The sequence below is a fragment of the Dama dama genome, chromosome 20, assembly GCF_033118175.1.
Source record: "Dama dama isolate Ldn47 chromosome 20, ASM3311817v1, whole genome shotgun sequence".
Lineage (NCBI taxonomy): Eukaryota > Metazoa > Chordata > Mammalia > Artiodactyla > Cervidae > Dama > Dama dama.
In genome coordinates this window covers 57,184,117-57,201,146 of record NC_083700.1, presented here as the reverse complement: position 1 = coordinate 57,201,146, position 17,030 = coordinate 57,184,117, and the positions used below count along the sequence as shown (strand labels likewise).

The 17,030-nt window shown below is 39.5% G+C and overlaps 1 long non-coding RNA gene across 1 annotated transcript in view; it reads left to right on the top strand.

Annotated features, from left to right (window-relative positions):
* LOC133041108 (uncharacterized) overlaps positions 1-17,030 on the top strand; it is a 94,034-nt gene that overhangs the window by 11,468 nt on the left and 65,536 nt on the right. The window contains exon 2 of the long non-coding RNA XR_009689141.1: positions 15,218-15,303. This is a non-coding gene — a long non-coding RNA (uncharacterized LOC133041108). The remainder of the gene's footprint in view (positions 1-15,217; positions 15,304-17,030) is intronic.

Genomic DNA, 17,030 nt, shown 5'->3' with positions numbered 1-17,030 from the left:
CAGCCATGAAATTAAAAGACGCTTACTCCTTGGAAGGAAAGTTATGACCAACCTAGATAGCATATTTAAAAGCAGAGACATTACTTTGCCAACCAAGGTCCGTCTAGTCAAGGCTATGGTTTTTCCAGTGGTCATGTATGGATGTGAGAGTTGGAGTGTGAAGAAAGCTGAGCGCCACAGAATTGATGCTTTTGAACTGTGTTGTTGGAGAAGACTCTTGAGAATCCCTTGGACTGCAAGGAGATCCAACCAGTCCATCCTAAAGGAGATTGGTCCCAGGTGTTCATTGGAAGAACTGATGCTGAAGCTGAAACTCCAGTACTTTGGCCACCTCATGCAAAGAGTTGACTCATTTGAAAAGACCCTGATGCTGGGAGGGGTTGGGGGCAGGAGGAGAAGGGGACGACAGAGGATGAGATGGCTGGATGGCATCACCGACTCGATGGACATGAGTTTGAGTAAACTCTGGGAGTTGGTGATAGACAGGGAGGCCTGGCGTGCTGAGATTCATGGGGTCACAAAGAGTAGGACACGACCGAATAACTGAACTGAACTGACCCTCTTAAAATAAATGATCCAGTGATATTTGGGAAGTAGCTCTTTTTTTTTACCATAGATGACATGGTTGCACTGGATTGCATTCTGAACAGCTGCTGCAACCTTTGCATACTATTCTACATTTGGGTCCTAGGCCTCAAAAATGCAAGTGTTTTCTCAAATAAGGAACACCCCCTTGTCATTGTCTGTGTCATGAATCTTTACAGTTCTTCAGTTATTTTGTCTTCATCTTGTCTGTCTTCATAATTTCTCTGGTCCTCCAGGTTCCTGGTGCTTCTTCACAGTACCAGCTATATCACTGCTGCTTCTAAGCTTGCTTCCAGACATCCTGGGCTTGTACTACTGTACTCTATGCAGTACATGCAGTGAAAAACACAAAAGCAGAACTACTTGTCGAGGATGCACATACATAGCAGTGTATTCCAGACAAGTGATTGGACATGCAATTGAATATTTGCATCTTTGAAAGTTCAAAACTTGAAGGTTTGTAGTAGGGGTCTTGCTGTAGTGCTGCAGTGACTATTGGGGAGTGTGCATCTTTTTCAATTAGATTTTTCTCCAGTTATATGCCCAGGAATGGAGATGCTGGGTCATATGGTAGTTCTGTTTTTAGTTTCTTAAGAAACTTCAATACTGTTCTTTGTAGTAGCTGCACCAATTTACATTCCCAGCAATAACGTAGGAGGGTTCCTTTTTCTCTCCACCCTCTCTGGCATTTAATATTTGTAGGCTTTTTAAATTATGGCCATTCTGACTGCTGTGAGGTGATACCTTATTGTAGTTTTGATTTTCATTTTCCTGGTAATTAGTGATACTAAGCATCTTTTCATTTGCCTGCTAGCCATTTGTATAATGTCTATTTAGGTTTTCTACTCTTCTGTGATTTTTTTTTTAATATTGAGCTGTATGAGTTGTTTGTATATTTTGGAGATTAATTCTTTTTTGGTCATATCTTGAGAAAGAAGAACAGAACTTGAGGAATCATGCTTCCTGACTTTATATCATGCTACAAAGCTACAGTAATCAAACCAGCGTGGTACTGGCACAAAAACAGAGACACAGATCAATGAAACAGGATAGACTCCAGAAATAAACCTACAGATTTAAGTTCAATTATGCTATGACAAAGGAGGCAACAGTAAACATTTGGGAAAATCAGTCTCTTATATATGTGGTGCTGAGAAAACTAGATAGTTACATGTAAAACAATGAAATTAGAGCATTCTATAACAATGTATACAAAAATTAACTCAAAATGGATTAAAGACCTAAATGTAAAATCAGATACTATGAAACTCCTAGAGAAAAACAGGTGGAATGCTCTCTGACTTAAATTACAGGAATATATTTTTTTGGATCCATTTCCTACAGTAAAAACAATAAAAACTAACAAACTATTGGGAGCTAGTTACAAGGTTTTGAACAGCAAAGGAAATAATCAACAAAGTGAAAAGACAATCTTTTGCCTATTTTTATTTGCTATTTGTCTTATTATCAAATTGTAGTAGTTCTTTGTATATTATGGATAAAAGTCTTCCTTATGTAGTTACCAAAGTGTTCCCCAATGATCTCCACCTTCTGTCATTCATACCAATATGTAGTTGTTGTTCGGTTGCTAAGTCCTGTCCAACTCTTTGCCACCCCATGTACTATAGCACACCAGATTCCCCTGTCCTTCATGGACTCCCAGAATTTGCTCAAATTCATTTTCATTGGGTCAGTGATGCAATCTAACCATTTCATCCTTTATTGCCCGTTTCTCCTCTTGCCCTCAATCTGTCCTAGCATCAGGGTCTTCTCCAGTAAGTCAGCTCTTTGCATCAAGTAGCCAAAGTATTGGAGCTTCAGCATCAGTCCTTCCAGTGAATATTCAGGGTTGTGTAGACTCTGAATGTAAAGAACCTTTCCAAATTGTCCCAAGATTGGTCTATATTACCTAGTGTACAGCAGCAGTAATATTTTACTCCTTAAGTTAGGTTTGAAAAAAGGCTGTGGTTTCTGTCACAGGCAATGGCTTTCTTACTGTCTTTCCTAGATCACCCAATCTGGGGAAAGTAAGCTGCCATGTTTTGAGTAGCTCTATAGGGAGGCCAGTGTGTCAGGGAAGTGAAATTTCTGTTACCAAATTCAGATGTTGACATCCTAACATTTAGTATCTCCAAATGTGGTTGTTTGGAGATTGGGCCTTTCAAGAGGTGAATAAATTAAAATGAGGCCATTCAGTTGTTCAGTTCAGTTCAGTCGCTCAGTCGTGTCTGACTCTTTGCGACCCCACGAACTGCAACATGCCAGGCCTCCCTGTCCATCACCAACTGCTGGAGTCTACCCAAACCCATGTCCATTGAGTCGGTGATGCCATCCAACCATCTCATCCTCTGTTGTCCCCGTCTACTCTTGCCCTCAGTCTTTCCAAGCATCAGGGTCTTTTCAAATGAGTCAGCTCTTTGCAATAGGTGGCCAAAGTATTGGAGTTTAAGCTTCAACATCAGTCCTTCCAATCAACATCCAAGACTGATCTCCTTTAGGATGGACCGGTTAGATCTCCTTGCAGTCCAAGGGACTCTCTAGAGTCTTCTCCAAGACCACAGTTCAAAAGCATCAATTCTTCAGCACTCAGCTTTCTTTATAGTCCAACTCTCACATCCATACATGACTACTGGAAAAACCATAGCGTTGATTAGATGGACCTTTGTTGACAGAGTAATGTCGCTGCTTTTTAATATGCTGTCTAGGTTGGTCATGACTTTTCTCCCAAGGAGTAAACGTCTTTTAATTTTATGTCTGCAATCACCATCTGCAGTGATTTTGGAGCCCCCAAAAATAAAGTCAGCCACTGTTTCCCCATCTATTTGCGATGAAATGATGGGACCGGATGCTATGATCTTAGTTTTCTGAATGTTGAGCTTTAAGCCAACTTTTTCACTCTCCTCTTTCACTTTCATCAAGAGGCTTTTTAGTTCCTCTTCACTTTCTGCCATAAAGTGGTGGGATCATCTGTGTATCTGAGGTTATTGGTATTTCTCCCAGCAATCTTGATTCCAGCTTGTGCTTCATCCAGCCCAGTGTTTCTCATGATATACTCTGCATGTAAGTTAAATAAGCAGGGTGACAATATACAGCCTTGATGTACTCCTTTTCCGATTTGGAAGCAGTCTGTTGTTCCATGTCCAGTTCTAACTGTTGCTCCCTGACCTGCCTACAGGTCTCTCAAGAGGCAGGTCAGGTGGTCTGGTATTCCTATCTCTTTCAGAATTTTCCACAGTTTCTTGTGATCCACACAGTCAAAGGCTTTGGCATAGTCAATAAAGCAGAAATTGATGTTTTTCTGGAACTGTTTTTTGATGATCCAGTGGATGTTGGCAATTTGATCTCTGGTTCCTCTGCCTTTTCTAAAACCAGCTTGAACATCTGGAAGTTCACAGTTGACATATTGCTGAAGCCTGGCTTGGAGAATTTTGAGCATTACTTTACTAGCGTGTGAGATGACCGCATTCAGTTGGGTCCTATCCAGTTCTTCTAAGAGGAGGAAATTTGGACACAAAAGGAAATATCAGGGATGTATGCACACAGAGAAAAGCCATGTGAAGACATAGCAAGGTCATCTACAACCTGAGGAGAGAGGCCTCAACTCAGAAGGAATAAGACCTGCTGACACCCTCGTCTTGGACTTCTAGCCTCCAGAAGTTTTGGGAAATAAGCGTCTGTCATTTAAGCCACTCTCCCTGATGGCTCAGAGGGTAAAGCATCTGCCTGCAATGCGGGAGACCGGGGTTCGATCCCTGGGTTGGGAAGATCCTCTGGAGAAGGAAACGGTATTATTGCCTGGAAAATCCCATGGATAGAGGAGCCTGGTAGGCTACAGTCCATGGGGTTGCAAAGAGTCAGACACAACTGAGCGACTTCACTCATTTAAGCCACTCAGTTTGTACTATTTTGTTACAGCAGTCCTAGCAAACTAATATGCTGAATAACAAATAGCAAGGATCTGAGGCTTCATAGCAGCCATGTGAGTGAGCTTGGAAGCACTTTCTCTAGTCCTTTTTTAAATATATAAATTTATTTCCTTGTTTTTGGCTGTGCTGGGTCTTCGTTGCTGCACTGGCTTTTTTCTAGTTGTGGCGAGCAGGGGCCACTGTTTGTTGTGGCGTGCTGGCTTCTCAGAGCAGTGCTGCTTTTGTTGCGGAAGGAGGCTCTAGGACACTCAGGCTTCAGTAGTTGTGGCATCTGGGCTCTATAGAGTGGCTCCCAGGCCCTAGAGCACAGGCTCAATAGCTGTGGCACTCTGAGGCATGTGAGATCCTCCTGTACCAGAGATCAGACCTGTCTCCTGCATTGGCAGATGGATTCTTTACCTCTGAGTCACCAGGCAAACCCACATTCTCTACTCCTACTAATCAGAGTCTTGACATGACTACAGCTGTGACTGACAGCTGCACTCATATTCCTCAGATTTAAAAATTGTGTGAGATAATAAATATTTGTGGTTTTAAACTTCTAACTTTCCAGGCACTTGCTACACAGCAATGGATGATTAATGACAAGATCTTATATGGTTTGCAAATATTTCCCCCCATACTTATTTTTAATTTTCCTAATGTGTCTTTTAAAGAGCAAATGTTAAACAGTTCAGTGACATGACTGTTTTTTTTTTTATCAGTTTTTAAAATGAATTATGCTTTTTGTGTCACAGTAATAAATATTTCCCTGGTGACTGAGTAGGTAAAGAATCTGCTTGCATGCAGGAGACCTGGGTTTGATCCCTGGATTGGGAAGATCCCCTGGAGAAGGGAATGGCCACCCACTTGAGTATTCTTGCCTGGATTCCATGGTCAGGGAGAAGCCTAATGGGCTACAGTCCATGGGGTCACAAAGAGTTGGACATGACTGAGTGACTAGCACACACAATAAATGTTTGCCTAGGCCAAGATCCCAAAGATTGTTTTCCTATGTTTGCTAGAAGCTTTGATAATTTTAGCTCTTACATTTAGACCCATTTTGAGTTGTTCTTTATTATATATTAATACTACAGAGCAATGGTTTGACTTCTTTTTTGCACGCTTATTTAACTTATATGCAGAGTACATCATGAGAAATGCTGGGCTGGAAGAAGCACAAGCTGGAATCAAGATTGCAAGGAGAAATATCAATAACCTCAGATATGCAGATGACACCACCCTTATGGCAGAAAGCGAAGAAGAACTAAAGAGCCTCTTCATAAAAGTGAAAGAGGACAGTGAAAACTTGGCTTAAAACTTAGCATTCAGAAAACTAAGATCATGGCATCTGGTCCCATCACCTCATGGGAAATAAATGGGGAAACAATGGAAACAGTGACAGACTTTATTTTCTTGGACTCCAAAATCACTGCAGATGGTGACTATAGCCATGAAATTAAAAGACGCTTACTCTTTGGAAGAAAAGTTATGACCCACCTAGATAGCATATTACAAAGCAGAGACATTACTTTGTCAATAAAGGTCCGTCTAGTCAGGGCTATGGTTTTTCCAGTAGTCATGTATGGATGTGAGAGTTGGACTATAAAGAAAGCTGAGCACCGAAGAATTGATGCTCTTGAACTGTGGTGTTGGAGAAGAGTCTTGAGAGTCCCTTGGACTGCAAGGAGATCCACCCAGTCCATCCTAAAGGTGTTTGGTCCTGGGTGTTCATTGGAAGGACTGATATTGAAGCTGAAACTCCAATACTTTGGTTGGCCACTTGATGTGGAGAGCTGACTCATTTGAAAAGACCCTGATGCTGGGAAAGGTGGAGGGCAGGAGGAGAAGGGGACGACAGAGGATAAGATGGTTGGATGGCATCACCGACTCAATGGACGTGGGTTTGGGTGAAGTCTGGGAGTTGGTGATGGACAGGGAGGCCTGGCGTGCTGCAGTTCGTGGGGTTGCAAAGAGTCAGACACACCTGAGCAACTGAACTGACTGATCTTATTGTTTTAGCTTCATTTTTAAAAATTTTTATTCTTCCCTTTTGAATTGGCTTGACATTTTATAAAGAATCAAGTGACCACAAATGTAAGGATTTATTTCTGGACTATCTATCCTGTTTCATTGATCTGTAGGTCTATCTTTGCACCAATACCACACTCTCTTGATTTGTTGTTGTTCAGTTGCTCAGTTTTGTCCAACTGTCTGTGACCCTATGGACTGCAGCATGCCAGATTTCCCTGTCCTTCACCATCTCCCAGAGCTTGCTCAAACTCATGTCCATTGAGTCAGTGATGCCATCCAACCATCTTATCCTCTGTTGTCCCTTTCTCCCCCTGCCTTCTATCTTTCCCAGCATCAGGGAAACTGATCATCAGGGAAACTCACTCATCTTTTCCAGTGAGTCAGCTCTTCACATCAGGTGGCCAAAGTATTGAAGCTTCAGTTTCAGCGTCAGTCCTTCCAATGAATATTCAGAGTTGATTTCCTTTAGGATTGACTGGTTTGATCTCCTTGCAGTCCAAGGGACTCTCAAGAGTCTTCTCCAACACCACAATTTGAAAGCATCAATTCTTTGGCACTCAGCCTTCTTTATGGTCCAACTCTCACAACGGCACATGACTACTGGAAAAACCACAGCTTTGACTATACAGACCTTTGTCAGCAAAGTAATGTCTTTGCTTTTTAATACACTGTCTAGGTTTGTCTCTTGATGACCATAACTTTAAGTTTTAAAATCAGATACTTAAGTCCTTCTAATTTTGTAAAAATATCTTGGCTATTCTAGGTCTTTTGCATATTCATATAAATTTTAGGATCAGTTTATCAGGTTCCATGAAAGAACTTGCTGGTATTTTGACAAGATTGTGTAGAACTGATAAATCATTTGGGAGAGAACTGGCACCTAAATGGTAATGTTTTCTTGTGGCTGTTTAGTCTCCAACTTGTGTCTGACTCTTTTGCAACTCCGTGTACTGTAGCCTGCCAAGCTCTTCTGGTGTGTTTTATTACAATCCGTGAAAGTGGAATGCCACTCATTTATTTAGACTGTCTTTTAGTTTCTTTTAACAATGCTTTGTAGTTTTTAGTGTAAAATTTTTTGCATGTCTTTTGCTAAATGTATTCCTAAGTGTTCTTTTTAATGTGATTTTGAAAGCGATTAGTTTAAGTTTTGGATATATCATTGTTAGCATATAGATATACAATTGATTTTTTATGTTGATGTTATATCCTCAAACCTTTCTAAATTTATTTTATTACATTTGTTATATATAATGTATATCTGATTGAATTTGCTAGTATTCTGTTTCTATGTTTCCATGTATGTTAATGAGGGATATTTATCTATAGCTCTCTTTTCTTGAAATGTGATCAGGTTTTGTCTTCAGGGTTTTCTTCTAATCCCTTAACTTTTATGTTTCCCATCTTTTCATTGCTTCTAGATACATTTCTGGCAGAGATCCCCAACTAATTTCTAGCTTACTAATTTGTCATTTTATGGTATCTAATCTTTAGCAATCTATCTGCTCAGTTCATTTCAATGACTATATTTTTCGTAACCAGTGAAATAACTGGAAGCCAGAAGCTTATTACTGCTTCATATTGCTAGTATTCTCCCTTATCTTTTTGGTGGCATTTCTTTTACTCATTTACGATTTCTCACTAGTTTTGGTCTAGTAATTCTGTTCCTCTAGGACAAATTGTCCAGTTTTTTTTTTAATTTGTGGATTTATACTCCTCAACTGTAATATTTTCCCTATGATCTCATATTCCCTTGGGAGTATCAGCAACTTCAGCTGTAATTCATACTTGAAAGGGAGGATCAAAAACCTGAGACTTGGACTGAGATTCCTCTGATGCGATTTCTTTTCTTTTTTTTTTTTTGAGATGATACAGGAAAGAGGAACCTCAGGGTGAAAAGCCATTTGTGTTACAATCTGGACTCTGCTAGTTCCATTCTGCCTTTCCTTGAAGAGAACATGCACCTAGGTTTCCCCCCAGTATCCCTGCATTTGCTATCCCTTCTCCATTAGCTGCTGTATTCTGTGGCATCATTTAGACCCCAGGGTGGAGGGAAGTAGAGGAGAGAACTATTCCAAGCCTTCCTGTATGTGTAATTATCAGCTTCCCTATGTAACTCTGCCTGCTTAGATAGGTGCTTGACTGGACCTGCTGTTTTTATGCCCACCTCGAGTTGGGGTGTGCTGTGATACTCCAGGATGTTATCATTAGAAAAGGGCATAATCAGAGAGCCCATTTCTCCCTTCTACTCCTTACCTAAACCAGTGTCCATCTGTGATGCTAGGCTTCCCTTTTTCCACTACAGTGGTATCCAACGCCCTTTCATCTCCCAGGGGTTTCTTAGAGTTTCTGAGTTATTCTCCAAGATCCATCATCACCCTCTCACTTATATGACATCTCAAGGATTAGATTTGGGTCCTCCAGGAAGGCAGTAGTGTTGTTAATTTCATTTCTTTTTAGGAACTGAATTCTACAGATTGAACTTTTAGGAGGTAGTCATGATAATGAATTTCTGAAATTACTTTAAAGGTAAGTCAAGATCCTTCCTACTGGGCTTCCTGTGACATTGCTCAAGTTTTCCAAGGATGCAAAACATTTCATTATATTCCCAAAGGTTTCTTTATATTCCCAACTTTGAGGCAATGCAGAAATTCCCATATGTTTGTTCATGGACTGTTGCCTCACTGTCACTTTGTGTACTTGATCAAAAACAGATTCCTGGACCTCTTCCTAGAGATAGTTAATCAAAATGGAGAGATCTATTAGGAAATCTTTTTAACAAGTGTCTTTGTGCACACTTCTGATGTATAATCAGATTTGGAAACCACTTGAGGAAGGCATTGCAGCTGCCACTGTCCAGTATGGTACCACTGGCCACAGAGGCTATTGACCGCTTGAAATGTACTGATCCAAGTTGAGATGTAGTATAAGTGTGAAGTATTTACATTGGATTACATGTAGTATAAATGTGAAATACATTGGATTACAAAGACTTAGTAATAATGTCTTAATAATAAGTAATAATTTAATAACTTTCATATTGAGCACATGTTGAAATAGTATATTAGATACAGTGGGCTATGTATAATACATTATTAAAATTATTTTCACTTGTTTCATTTTGCTTTTTAAAATGTAGGTACTTGAAAATTTTAGATTATGTATGTGGCTCACATTAAATTTTCATTGGACAATGCTGGACCAATGGACCAAGAAGATACTATTAAAATTTAAATTCTAACTAGATGGGCTTAACATAATGTGAATAATCAAGAATTAGCTAAGTGTGTTAGTTTACTTATTAATTTGTTAATTCAGTCAATAAATATTTGTTTCTCCAGTGTACTTTCCAGACTGCTGCCTGAGCATCTTTGCGAAACACAAGTCTGATAATGTCAGTCAACGCCTTAAAACTCTTGAATGCCTCATGTTGCTCTAAGGACAAAAGAACTAAATTCTTATTATGGGTTTGCAAAGACCCCTTATATTCTGGCCCATAGCTTCTCCTCTGCTTCATCTCTAATTACTCATCCTCTAGATGGCCAGTAAGAACTACTTTCCTAGCGGAGCCTTCCTTAGCTATTCCTCCTCCTGCTCCAGCTTCAGTAGAATTTCTGTGTATTTCTTTCAAACAGTGATAATATATTCATGAATATTATCATTTTATTAACACTAGTTTCTCTCCAGATAGCGAACTCATTAAGCACAGGAACCTTGCTGTTTTGCTCATTTTAAATTGCCAACTTGGGTCACCATGTCTAGTTTACAACACACAAGAAGACTTGAAGGACTCGAGCACCTGTTTGCATCATGTACCAGGCTATTCTGTGTGATTATCAACATCAAAATCTATACTGTCTTCAGGGGAGTCACAGTTAAGTGAAGGAAGACAAACATATGAAAAGCAGTAACAATTAAGTGAAGCAAGTGTAGCGGATAAAATGTGATATAAAGAGGAGGCAGCCTGCATTCCTTTGTAGGGAAAGTTGGGAGAGCCTTCCTAAGGAGCTGACTTGAAGAATGAGCAGGAATTGGCCAGGAGGTCAAGGTGGGAAAGCTTTCTAGACAGAGGAATGAAAAAGTGTACCATGTTTAGGGAACAGCAGATAAGTTAGGTGTGAACTACTGGAGTATAATGACTCTGATTAGAAAGGAGGGAGAGAAGACTGACAAGGGATCAGAGGCCAGGTCTTCAAGGCCTAATAGGCCTTGGAGAGAAGCTTGCATGTCTTCATTTCCTGGGCAGTCAGGAGCCAGATTCATTTCCTGAGCCTGTGTTCTTAGGTTCGGACACAGAAGCAAGTGGTCCGGGAAGAAACCACTGGTTGGTTCTGGGTATGATTTTTCTTTAGCAGGGGAACATGACATTCTGTGATTTGGGTGGGCTTGTTATTACAATACAAGTAACAGTTCCCAAAGAATCGGCTGGATCTGTTATTGGCAAAAGCATGATAAATATCTAGTAAATAAATCATGATTCAGGAGGGTTTAGTCATAACTGATGAGCCTTTAGAAGGATCCAGTAATTGGGTCATTGCTATTATAGGAATCTAGGACCTAATACAGAAGGCATTGTGTTTGCTGCAAAGAAGTATATGGAATAGGTTCCTGAAATGATTTTAAAGTTTTCTGAAAAAAAAAAAATCTAAAATTTTTATTTTTATCTTTTTAATACCTAAAGCCTAAAAACAGCAATTTTTACTAGCCAGAATAATACTTAGTTTTGAAACCAAACTAAACAAATTCTGCTTGTTTTAATTTCTCACTTCCAACTGTTAAACCAAAAACTTGTTTGTGTTTACTAATTAGATTTTGTAAAAAGTTTTAAATTTTTCATTGTAGGAAAACTTGAAAGTTTTTCTGTGTTATTTTGAATTACATAGGAAATATTAAGGGACAATTAAATATTACTTTACCTGAATATTTTGTATAGCATCTCGGCATTTGTATTGGTTGTTAAACGGCTTAATCTCTTTTACAAATCCAAAACATGTCACTGAGAAAAACTAAATATAAAATCCATAAGGTTAAAGTTTTCCTTTTTTAATGAAGTACTCCTTTTAATGAAAATATTACTATTAATATTTTGAAATAGGTGTCATTCACACCGATTACATGGCAGCAAATTGAAATAGAAAAAATAGGGCTATTATCTGGGTTTTTTAACTAATGCAAGCTATTTATAGAATAATAATGGAACATACATGGATGAAATAATTTATCCTGGTCACAGAGGAGGGGCAGTGAAATCACAGAGAGCTAGGTTAAAATTATATCTCTGCAAGTTTTCTGCCACTTGACCTTGGGCAAAATCTCAGTTCTTCATATGTCAATTTATTTTAGGATTCAATGCATGAAAGCTTTTAGTACAGTTCCTCACATGAAGAAAACACCTCACATAACATAAGTAAATTATTAATGATTGTTATTGCTTTTTTAAATTTTTGGTTCCCTTTATTTTGTTTTAATTGTACTGGAGTATAGTTGATTTACAATGTAGTGTTAATTTCTGCTCTACAACAAGTGACTGAGTTATACATACATAATTTTTTGTATATGTAAAAGAATATATATATATATACTTTTTCATATTCTTATCCATTGTGGTTTATGACAGGATATAGAATAGAGTTCCTGATCTTAGACAGTAGTGGGACCTTGTTGTTTATTCATTCTATATATAATAGTTCGTATCTGCTAATCCCAAACTCCCAATCCTTCTCTTCCCTACTCCTCTCACCCTTGCAGCCACAAATCTGTTCTCTGTATCTTTGGGTCTGTTTTTGTTTCATAGATATGCTGTGTTATATTTTAGATTCCACATGTAAGTGATATTATATGGTATTTGTCTTTCTCTTTGGCGTATTTCAGTTTTTATGATAATCTCTGGTTGCATCCATGTTGCTGCAAATGGCATTATTTTGTTCTTTTTGATAGCTAATATTCCATTGTACATCTGTACCCTATCTTCTTTATCCATGCATCTGTCGATGGACGTGTAAGTTGTTCCCATGTCTTGACTATTGTGTATAGTGCTGCCATGAACATAGGAGTGCATGTATCTTTTTGAATTACGGTTTTGTCTGGTTATATGCTGAGGAGTGGGCTTGCCGGATCATATGGCAACTCTATTTTTAGTTTTTTTTGAGAAACCACCATATAATTTTCCATAATGGCTGTACCAATTGACGTTCTTACCGACAGTGTAAGAAGTGTAAGAGGCTTCTCTTTTTTTCAGCATCTTCTCCAGCATTTGTTACTTGTAGACTTTTAAAAAATTAATTTATCTATTTTAATTGGAGGCTGATTACTTTACAGTGTTGTGGTGGGTTTTGCCATACATCGACATGAATCAGCCACAGGTGTACATGTGTCCCCCCATCCTCAACCCTCCTCCTGCCTCCCTCCCCACCCCATCCCTCTGGGTTGTCCCAGAGCACCGGCTTTGAGTGCCCTGCTTCATGCATCGAACTTGCACTAGTCATCTATTTTACATATGCTGCTGCTGCTGCTAAGTCACTTCAGTCGTGTCTGACTCTGTGCGACCCCATAGATGGCAGCCCACCAGACTCCTCTGACCACAGGATTCTCTAGGCAAGAATACTGGAGTGGGTTGCCATTTCCTTCTCTGTTTACATGTGCACTGGTCATCTATTTTACATACATATTTCAATGCTCTGCTCTCAAATCAACCCACCCTTGCCTTCTCCCTCATAGTCCAAAAGTCTGTTCTTTACATCTGTGTCTCTTCTGCTGTCTTGCATATAGGGTCATCGTTACCATCTTTCTAAATTCCATATATATGTGTTAGTATACTATATTGGTATTTCTCTTTCTGACTTACTTCATTCTATATAATAGGCTCCAGTTTCATCCACCTCATTAGAACTGACTCAAATGTGTTCTTTTTAATAGCTGAGTAATATTCTGTTGTGTATATGTACCACAACTTCCTTATCCATTCATCTACCATTGGACATCTAGATTGCTTCCATGTCCTAGCTATTGTAAACAGTGCTGCAATGAACACTGGGGTACATGTGTCTCTTTCAATTCTGTTTTCCTCGGTGTATATGCCCAGGAGTGGGATTGCTGGGTCATATGGCAGTTCTATTTTCAGTTTTTTAAGGAATCTCCACACTGTTTTCCATAGTGGCTATACATTCCCACCAACAGTGTAAGAGGGTTCCCTTTTCTCCACACCCTCTCCAGCATTTATTGTTTGTAGACTTTTTGATGGCAGCCATTCTGACTGGTGGGAGGTGGTACCTCGTTGTGGCTTTGATTTGCATTTCTCTGATAATGAATGATGTTGAGCATCATTTCATGTGTTTGTTAGTCATCTGTATGTCTTCTTTGGAAAATGTCTGTTTAGTTATTTGGCCCACTTTTTTATTGGGTCATTTATTTTTCTGGTATTGAGCAGTATGAGCTGCTTGTATATTTTGGAGATTAATTCTTTGTCACTTGTTTCATTTGCTATTATTTTGTCCCATTCTGAAGGCTGCCTTTTCACCTTGCTTTGTTGTGCAAAAGCTTTTAAGTTTAATTAGGTCCCGTTTGTTTATTTTTGTTTTTATTTCCATCACTCTGGGAGGTGGGTCATAGAGGATCTTGCTGTGATTTATGTCAAGAATGTTCTGCCTAGGTTTTTCTCTAAGAGTTTTTTTATAGTATCTGGTCTTAAATTTAAGTCTTTAATCCATTTTGAGTTTATTTTTGTGTGTGGTGTTAGAAAGTGTTCTAGTTTCATTCTTTTACAACTTGTAGACTTTTTAATGGTGGCCATTCTGACTGGTGTGAGGTGATAGCTTGTTGCAGTTTCATTTCTCTAGTAATTAGTGATGATTAGTATCTTTTCATGTGTTTATGGGCCATCTCTATGTCTACTTTGAAGAAATGTCTATTTAGGTGTTTTGCCCATTTTATGGCTGGGGTGTTTGTTTTTTGTTATTGAATTATTAAAGTTGTGTGTATATTTTTGAAATTAAGGGCATTGTTGATAGCAGCATTTGCAATATTTTCTCCCAATATATAAGTTGGCTTTTTGTTTTATGTCTCCCTTTGCTGTGCCAAAGCTGGTGAATTTGATTATTTCCCATTTGTTTATTTTTGCTTTATTTCTGTTGCCTTGAGAGACTGACTTAAGAAAATATTGGTATGATTCATGTCAGAGAAAGTTTTGCCTATGTTCTCTTCTAGGATTTAATGGTGTCTTATATTTAAATCTTCATGCGATTTGAGTTTATTTTTGTGCAGTGTCAGGTTGTGTTCTGAGTTTGTTGATTTACATGCAGCTGTCTAACTTTCCCAGCACCACTAGATGAAGAGACTGCCTTCTCCCCATTAATTGTTCATAGGTGTTGGGTTTATTTCTGGGCTCTCTGTTCTGTTGATTTATGTTTTGTTGTTGTTCAGTCGTTAAGTTGTGTCCAACTCTTTGAGACCCTGTGGTTGCAGCACACCAGGCTTCCGTCTCTTTCACTATTTCCTGGAGTTTGCTCAATTCCATGTTCAATGAGTTCGTGATGTTACTTAATCATCTTATCCTGTGACACCCCCTTCTTATTTTAAAAGACTTAAATCTTCCCCAGCATCAGGGTCATTTCTAATGAGTTGGCTCTTTGCATTAAGTGATCAAAGTATTAGAGCTCAGCAACAATCCTAATTGAATACTCACTGTTGATTTCCTTTAGGATTGACCGGTTTGATCTCCTTGCAGTCCAAGGGACCCTTCAGAGTCTTCTCCAGCACCAGAATTCAAAAGCATCAATTTTTGGAGGTAAGCCTTTTTTATGGTCCAACTCTCATATCTGTACATGACTGCTGGAAAAACCATAGCTTTGACTATCTGTCACTGTTTCCACTTTTCCCCCTTCTATTTGCCATGAGGTCATGGTACCCAATGCCATGATCTTAGTTTTATAATGTTGAGTTTTAAGCCAACCTTTTTTACTCTCCTCTTGCAACCTTATCAAGAGGCTCTTTAGTTCCTCTTTTCTGTCTGCGGTTAGAGTGGTATCATCTGCATATCTGAGGTTGCTGATATTTTTCCCGGCAATCCTGACTCCAGCTTGTGAATCATCCAGCTCAGCATTTCACATGATGTACTTTGGATAGCAGTTGAATAAGCAGGGTAACAATATCCAGCCTTGTTGTACCCCTTTCCCAATTTTGAACCAGTCCCATTGTTCCATATCTGGTTCTAACTATTGCTTCTTCACCTGCATACAGGTTTCTTAGGAGGCAGGTAAGGTGATCTAGTATTTCCATCGCTTTAAAACTTTTCCACAGTTTGTTGTGATCCATGCAGTCAAAGGCTTTGGTGTAGTACTCAATGAAGCAGAAGTTTTTCTGGAGTTCCCTTCCTTTCTATGTCCAATGGATAGATCCAATGGATGTTGGCATTTTGATCTCTGGTTTCTCTTTTGTTTCTGTATCCAGCTTGTACATCTGGATATTCTTTGTTCACATACCGATGAAGCCAGCTTGAAAGATTTTGAGCATTACCCTAATAGCATGTGAAATGAACGCAGTTATTCCATAGTTTGAACAGGCTTTGGCACTGCTGTTCTTTGGAACTGAAATGAAAACTGACCTTTTCCGGTCCTGTGGCCACTGCTGAGTTTTCCAAATTTGCTTGAATATTGAGTGCAGCACTTTAACAGCATCATCTTTTAGGATTATGACTAGCTCAGGTAGAATTCTGTCACTTTCACTGGCTTTGTAGTAATGCTTCATAAGGCCCACTTGATTTCACACTCCATGATGTCTCACTCTAGGTGAGTGCCCACAGCATCATGGTTGTTGTTGTTCAGTTGACAGTCGTGTCCGACTCTTCGCGACCCCCTGGACTGCAGCACTGCAGGCCTCCCTGTGCCTCACCACCTCCCGAAGTTTGTCCAAGTTCCTGTGCATTGCATTGGTGATGCCACCCAGCCATCTCATCCTCTGATGTCCTTGTGCATTGTGGTTCAGTTCAGTTCAGTCGCTCAGTCATGTCCGACTCTTTGCAACCCCATGAATTGCAGCACGCCAGGCTTCCCTGTCCATCACCAACTCCCGGAGTTTACTCAAACTCATGCCCATTGAGTTGGTGATGCCATCCAGCCAACTCATCCTGTCGTCCCCTCCTCCTCCTGCCCCCAATCCCTCCCAGCATAAGGGTCTTTTCCAATGAGTCAACTCTTCGCATGAGGTGGCCAAAGTATTAGAGTTTCAGCTTCAACATCAGTCCTTCCAATGAACACCCAAGATTGATCTCCTTTGGGATGGACTGGTTGGATCTCCTTGCAGTCCAAGGGACTCTCAAGAGTCTTCTCCAACACCACAGTGCAAAAGGATCAGTTCTTTGGTGCTCAGCTTTCTTCACACTCCAACTCTCACATCCATAGATGACCACTGGAAAAACCATAGCTTTGACTAGACGGACCTTTGTTGGCAAAGTAATGTCTCTGCTTTTTCATATGCTATCTAGTTTGGTCATAACTTTCCTTCCAAGGAGTAAGC